Source organism: Vicia villosa, unplaced genomic scaffold (assembly GCF_029867415.1).
Source record: "Vicia villosa cultivar HV-30 ecotype Madison, WI unplaced genomic scaffold, Vvil1.0 ctg.000004F_1_1_1, whole genome shotgun sequence".
Lineage (NCBI taxonomy): Eukaryota > Viridiplantae > Streptophyta > Magnoliopsida > Fabales > Fabaceae > Vicia > Vicia villosa.
The window spans coordinates 1,492,858-1,501,733 of record NW_026704934.1 but is presented as its reverse complement, the minus strand read 5'-3'; positions in this window follow the sequence as shown (position 1 = coordinate 1,501,733).

Below are 8,876 nucleotides of genomic sequence, written 5' to 3'. Positions count from 1 at the left end.
AAACATACACATAATAATTGAATGACAATTCACTTTGGATTACACATTCGTTGATTTGTACGATATTTTATTTCGTATACATTAGCATTTTTCAAACCTAAAAATAGGGAAATTGTTTGATACATTAATTACAAAATACTTGTAATGAACAATTTTATAAAAATATGTTCAGTATTGAATTTAGTGTGTGGTGCTCATACAGTAAAAAAAAGGAATAATAGAAGGATTTTGTTTGCTGAAAAGAAGACTACAAAGGTGTAAGAGATGAGAATGAAAAAGAAAGAAAATCCACTATATTAATCTTTAGAAAATAAGTCTTACAAGAGATAGATGTAATGTGAAAGTCGTCTCTAAACTTCTTAAAGATCAATTTAAAATTCATAATCAGGTCAAGTACTATCAAACAACAATTAAAAATAAAAAATTTAACGGATCAGTTTTTAAGCAATAATTTTTAAAATCTAGTAAAAATAGTGATTTAAAATATGTAGCCATGTTATTAAAAAAATATAATTAATTATTTAATTTCAATACATAAAAAAAAGCTATTTTTTATTCTTTTTCTTCTCCGTTTGCACAAATTTAGCTTGAGACAATTTTAAAGTTTGATATGAATTGTAAATCTGTTTTAAAAAAATATTTTATATATATATGTTAAAGCTAATTTTAAATAGGGGTGTGCAAAAAAACCAATTATCTATAACCAAATTGTTCAATTTCGTAAAACCAACTTAAATACTAAAATTTCGATTTGGTGGCCCATAAATTTGGTTATTGGGTATTCAATTTTGTTTTTCATTAAATTTTTATGTTTTCTAAGAAAAATAAGCTTTGCATATTTTCATAAATATTGAGACACTGATTAACACTTCATTCTAAATAAATCTAATAAAAAAGAAGATGTTTAATTATAGTAAAAGAAATAATAGTATAAATATTCACAAAATTGGTATCGCTTTAAAAATATTCAAATAGTATGGATTGACAATGAATCATGGAAAAAAAACTAGACCGTATTTTTTTCATAATATTTATTATAATTATTTTTCAACATAATATCTATTTTAATTTATTCAATCAATATTTTAATTTAAGAGACAAAATTTTTATTTTTAAATATTTTTTCTCCCGTAAGATTATTTAATACACTTAAATCTATATGATTATTATTCAATTTACAATTAACTAAATTATTTCGTATTTTATATTTATTTTTAAAATTTTACATTTAATTTGTTCAAATTTTTTTTCTCCAACTCACATGTCCTTTTTTTTTAAATGGTCAATTTCCATTTTATATATGCAATTTGGTCAAACTTTACGTCACATTTTTGTATCGTTCAAAAAAATACTGCACCCGAACGACAACACGGGTCTCTAATTAGTTAGCCTTAAAATCTAACATTAGTAAAAAATTTGTCCAAACAAATTTAAACTTACAGCAGTAAAGTAATGAATAATTAATATGTCATTTAAGTTATAGAATAAAAACATTAAATTTATAGTCAAAATTTTATTGAAATAAATGTTAAATTAAATTAAATTTATATGCTTTATTATACTCTGTTAAAATTGATTCTTAGTATTAAATTGATTTTAAAAATTTATTATTTATTATTAAAATAAATTGAATTTGAATTGAAACATATTTAAATAGATTGAATCAAAATTAAAACTAATTTAGAACCAATTATATTTTTTTAAAGTGGTTCTTGTAACAAATGATTTGCTTTATAAATCATAAGCATAAAAATGGTTTGGTTCACACATATGGTAACCATGCACAGCCCTAATTTTAAATTTGGGTTGTTTTTAAGATGATACTATCTTTAATTATAGGGTTAAATTTATTTTTCGTTCCTATAAATAAATTAACATTCAATTTTAGCTCCTAAAAATTTTTTCTTTAATGAATGGTCTTTCTAAAATTTTTATGCATGCACTTTTAGTCGTTGTTATTTTCTAAAATTTTAAAAACTGTTTAAATATCCTTTAATTTTTAAAATTTTAAATAATCTTTTTTTAACATGTTTAGAATACTGTAAAATATTTATTTATCAAATTTTAGAATTTTTTAAAATGAGAAGAATTAAATATTGAATTTTTCAAATTTCAAAAAATAATGATAAAAGTAATGAAAATCTCAACTTAAAAATCAAATTTTGAGTTCTTTTTTTCAAGGGACTTTTTAAAACGTTCTTAACATATCTATAAAAAAATCATCCAAAAATACGCATTGGTTTAACAGTAGGGATTAAAACCATATGCATAATAATTTTGTAGAGATCAAAACATGTCATTTATTTTTATAGGGATAAAAACAAAAGTTTTTATTTTATAAGGGCCAAAAACATATTTAACCCTTAATTATATTTATTTATTTTTAAATAATAAATCAAAAATCATATATTAAAAAAGAAAAAAGAATATAGAAATAGAGTTCAAGAGAGCATGAGAAGATTACAAAACCAAACTTAAAAATCAAATTTTAATTTATTTTTTTCAAGGGACTTTTTAAAACGTTCTTAACATATCTCTAAGAAAATCATTCAAAAATACACATTGTTTTAACAGTAGGGACTAAAACCATGTGCATAATAATTTTGTAGGCACCATAAACCCTATTTCGCCCCTTGCCATTTGGGACGAATCCGAAAAACAACCCTGTAAAAAAAAAACACAGATTCCATCCCAGCCATTTGTAGATTCCTCTATTTTGCCCCCTCATTGAATTTGGTCAACAAAAATGATGATGTGGCGCTATTTTTTTAATTTTTATATTATGACGTGGAATGCTGATATGCTGACGTGGAATTTAATTTTTTATTTGAATTTAATTTTTTATTTTAAATTCTTTTTAATTCCACATAATAACCCTTTATTTTTTATTTATTTTAATTTTATTTATTTATTATTATTATTATTACATTGTTAATATTCAAAATATATAATTAATAATCTTTATTTTTATTTATTTATTATTATTATTACATTGTTAATATTCAAAATATATAATTAATAATCTTTATTTTTATTTATTTTAATTTTATTTATTTATTATTATTATTACATTGTTAATATTCAAAATATATAATTAATAATTCTTAAAAAAAATTCTCAAGTAAGGTTTGAACCCTAGACCTCCCACACCATTCTACAACACTCTTGCCAACTGAACTATTTAATTTCTTTGTCTATTAATTGCATCAATATCTATATGTTACATAGGTATTATTCAACCATATATTAAATCGAAAGTATTTTTTCAACCATAAGTATTATTCAACCCAAATTTATTATTCAACCATATATTAAAACTGAAAGTATTATTTCTATAAATAAATAATAATTTTCAAATATATTATATTGAAACGTTATTAAACAAACAATTTTAATAGTTACTATATAAATACTAAAAATAATAAAATAATAATAAATTGAAAATAATTGAAATATAATTTCAGTTTATTAATTGAACGTAAATATAATAAACTGAAATATTTAAATATAATACTTTTACGTCTAATATATTAAGGATTATTTTTAATTGAAATCTTAAAATCAATTAAAATTTTTAGAGATAATAAATGTTATTTGAAAAACAATTAAAAAGTTAATAATGCTACAGTAAATTTAATTCCAGTTTAGTTTTAGTTTATTATTATAGTACACTAAAAATTAATTAACGTTATTATATTAAACTGGAAATAAATATATTTTAATATTTTAATATTTATTCACCACTGTTTTTTTTATGTTTTTTATATTTAATTTATATATTTTAGTTTCTTAATATTTCATTTTATTTGAACGTAAATAAAATTAATATTAAATATATTAAACTAAAAAATAAATATAAATATATCTTATTAATGATTGAAAGTTAATATTAAATATATCTAATTAATATATCAATTTTATTAATTAATTAAATTTTTACGTTTTACAATATACCATATAAACATAAGTGGAGATATTATTGTAACATAGCTTATGGCCTAGTGTTATAGGTATCTTTCAATGATGTAGGGAAATTGGGTTCTACTCCTCCCTCTTGCAAAAATTTTGATGTCTTAACATTTAAATGTTTTAAACTTACAATTCTAATATAAAATGATTATATTCTTAATAATTTAATAATAATTATTATAATAAAAAATTAATTTGGCCAAATGCGTGAAAATAATTTTTTTTTTTTTAAAAAAAAAATACCAACACAGCACGCCACATCATCATTTTTGGTCAAGACAATTCTAATATAAAATGATTATATTCTTAATAATTTAATAATAATTATTATAATAAAAAATTAATTTGGCCAAATGCGTGAAAATAAATTTTTTTTTTAAAAAAAAAAATACCAACACAGCACGCCACATCATCATTTTTGTTGACCAAATTCAATGAGGGGGCAAAATAGAGGAATCTACAAATGACAGGGACGGAATCTGTGATTTTTTTTTACAGGGTTGTTTTTCGGATTCGCCCCAAATGGCAGGGGGCGAAATAGGGTTTAACCCTAAAAAAAAATAGAATTTAGAAATAGAGTTCAAGAAAGCATCAAATTCAGAAGAGTACAAAACCAAACAAGACCGAAACTAAAGTAAAGAATCCAACTAGCTCTACCCAACAAAAAAATAAAAGAAAAAAACAATTAGTCTAAATCTCTTTTAAAGATTTAAAAATAGTAGTGTCAAATATATATATATATATATATATATATATATATATATATATATATATATATATATATATATATATATATATATATGGAGCATATCAAGTGTGAGCATTTTAAAATGAGAGATGAGAGAAATAAATATCAACCATTAGATTCATCAAAAGAGAGAAGGTTAATGCATTAATGTGGCTATTACTTTCTCTCTCTGGATGAATCCGGTGGTTGATATTTATTCCTCTCATCTCTCATTTTAAATATATATATATATATATATATATATATATATATATATATATATATATATATATATATATATATATATATATATATATATGAGCGTATCCGGTGAGAACTGATATCTTTTGTGAGAAATGAGAATTATTGATATCAGCCATCAGATTTAATTAACGTTTAAGATTTATTGATTTCATATTAAGAGCACCTTATTGAATTTTTATCAATTATGATCAATATTTAAACATTCCATAAATAAAATATCTTTTCAATAGAATATTTTTATTTCTTTAATTATTAGAATATTGTCAAAATAAGAGAATTTTTTCGAAATTATAACACTTAATATTTAAATGTTATCACAATAATTTTTATGAGATTAATTGCTATGCACTGTCAGTGTAAAAAAATTTACACAGTCAGTGAATCATAACCACCCACTAATACGAATTAATAAATAATTAAATTAAAAATATAATATAATTTACAATTCAACGTTCATTATTCACTGACGCTGTAAAACTTCTTTACACTGTCAGTGCATTCCAATTAAACTCAATTTTTATTTTCACTATAATTCTAACTCCATTTTAATTTGATCTATAATTTATTTTGAATGAAATAAATTATATTATTTATTATTTATAATATTTTTTTTATTCTTCATAATTGATTTTGATTTGTTTATTATTTAATTTTGAATAATACTATGAATATAAAATTTAATTTAAACTTACGAATTCATAAATTTTTATTCTTCACATGATTATAAATATAACTTATTATTAATTTGTCACTTATATTTTAATTTGGATGATTCATTTATTTTTAAATTAATTTTTTTTGCATGCTATACTATTCTAACCATTTTAAATATTTTTTCAAAAATTATTTATTTATATTTGTATTTGATTAAAAATATTGAAGAAAACGAAATTATTACTTATATTTTAATTTGTTAGATTTATTTATTTGAAAGTTTGAAATATTTTGTTTTTGCAAGTTATTATTGTGACTATTTTAAATTAAAACACATCATTGATTTATCAGATATATTTTAATTTGATTAAAAGTTTTAAGAATGTAAAATTCTTAGATATATATAAATTTGGTTGAATTATTAACTTGCAAGCTTGGTATTTTTTTTTTAAAATTTCAACGATCATCACCATTTAAAATAAATTATATTTGTGTTAAAATTTTAATAATTAAAGCAAGTAAAAAAAATCGGGAATAATATCTTTTTATGAAAAATTTAAATACTGAGCATACTATATAAAAAGACAATAATATGCTATTTGTATGAAATGAATAAATCTTATAAGTGATAAATATGGTTAAAATATTATTTATTCAAACATAAGATTAAAATATATTTATCACCAATGTTCTAATTTTATTTGATCAAATAATAGCACATTAGTAAAAAAAAATAATTTGTGATAACATTAAAATATTAAGTGTAATAATTCTGAAAAGGATTCTCTTATTTTGATAATATTTTAATAATTAAAGAAATAGAAATATTCTTTAGAAAAGATACTTTATTTATGGAATTTTTAAATATTGATCATAATTGATAAAAATTCAGTAAGGTGCTCTTAATATAGAATCAATAACCATGTAAAAGATATTTCTGATTCATCTTGTAATAATGCAAGACCAAATAAAATTGATTGGAGATGATGGTTTACCCCAGTAAATGGGGAAAATGGCATACTATATTTGTTGGTTTTATAAGTGGTGTCAAAGGTAACAACGTCTCCAAAATATTGATAAGCTAACCTTGATCTGGCATACCCAATTTTTTTTTACCATTCTAGCTTCATTGTCACACTGTATTGCATAAAAAAAATTAGAATTTTGAGCTTGCTTGTGCTTGCAATAATTAAAAACAGCTTGTGCATCTCCGACATCCAAATTATTCGTTCGAACATTTCTCATGTGATTCCAACAGTCTCTATTAGAAAATGCTAAATCACTTTCGTTAAACATTGAAGCAACCTTTCCAGTAGGAAAACCTTCTTCACTAAACTTCTCAATAAGATTTTTTGCAGCACTATTAATATTTTTATGACATCTCAAATAAGATACACTTTTAGGACTAGCCATGACATGATTATGATTATTGTCATATGATTTTACAGTCCACATGTGGCTATTATTTTCTTTTGATATAGTAAGTGATGCTTGACATCCCATGCGCATGGTTGAACATTTTTTCTTCACTTCCACGTTATCATCATTCGTACTTTTCACTGGTAGTTTACCCTCCCTAACACATACTAAAATACAATAATTTGGCTTACTTGATCGAGTACGAATTCCAAATTCTTTTTGCTTTAGAAAATAATCTGTCAAAATCTGTAGCTTTTTCCAATGAATCGAATTCCATTCCTACATAAGGCTCAATATTCTCTTCTGCAACAATATTAATTTGTGGCTCAATATTCTCTTCTGCAACAATATTAATTTGTGGCTCTTCACCAAAGTTAATATTTGATTCAAGTTCATCATCCAAAATAGTCTCTTCCATCCTGTGAAAAAATAACTCTGTCCATAAAAAATATTCTAATAAAATTCAATTAAACAATTATTTTCATCTCAAATAAAAAATACATATATTTGCAAAAACAAAAAGCTAAACTACAACTATTCTGAATGTTCTAATAAGAACATAACCAAAAACTAAAACCAAAAAATAATATAATAACATAAACAAACTATATATTTAAAAGTAGTCAATATAAAAGAAAAAGAAAACTTACTTGATGAACAAACTTGTGAAAAAGAAACAATAACAAGATATTTGATAACAATTTTTTTTCGCACGTCAAAATTGTATAAAGCAAGACTACGAAGTATCAAAATATTTTATTTGAGATATATATATATATATATATATATATATATATATATATATATATATATATATATATATATATATATATATATATATATATATATATAGGAAACATATCAAGTGAGAGCATTTTTTTAAATGAGAGATGAGAGGAAGAAATATAAACTATTGGATTCATCAAGAGAGAGAAATTAATAGCCTCATTAATGTATTAACATTCTCTCTCTTGATGAATTCAATGATTGATATTTCTTCCTCTCATCTCTCATTTAAAAATGCTCTCACTTGATATGCTCTATATATATATATATATATATATATATATATATATATATATATATATATAGGGCATATCATATGAGAATGACATATTTATATGAAAATGTGAGAATGAATCTGAACCATTGGATTTTAAAATAAATGGTAGAGATTATGGGTGAATCTTTTTTTTCTCTCTCCTACTTCATTTATTTCAAGATGCAGGAGAGAGAAAAAAAAAGATTCACCCATAATCTCCACCATTTATTTTAAAACCCAATAGTTCAGATTCATTCTCACATTCTCATATAAATATGTCATTCTCATATGATATGCCTATATATATATATATATATATATATATATATATATATATATATATATATATATATATATATATATATATATATATATATATATATATATATATATATATATATATATATATATATATATTGAATTGATTAGATATATTATTTTGTACTTTATATAAAAAATAAATATTTTGTTAATATATTTCATACTTTATTTAAAAATATATTAATTTTATTTTCAATTAAAATATTTTGTATTTATTATTTATAGATATTTTAAATTTTTATGTACATTTTATTCTTTAATTTTAATTAATAGAATATAATTTAATTTAAAGAAAATTGAAACAAACCAATGAAATTTTTTTAAAAAAATCTAAAAGAATATCTTGATGAAAATATTTTGTACAATACATGTAAAAAAAATAAAATCTTGATGAAAATCATTTTTAAAAACAATGAAAAAATCTCACGTGTGATGTGCACCATATTTTGATGAAAATCTTTGTACAATACATGAAAATAT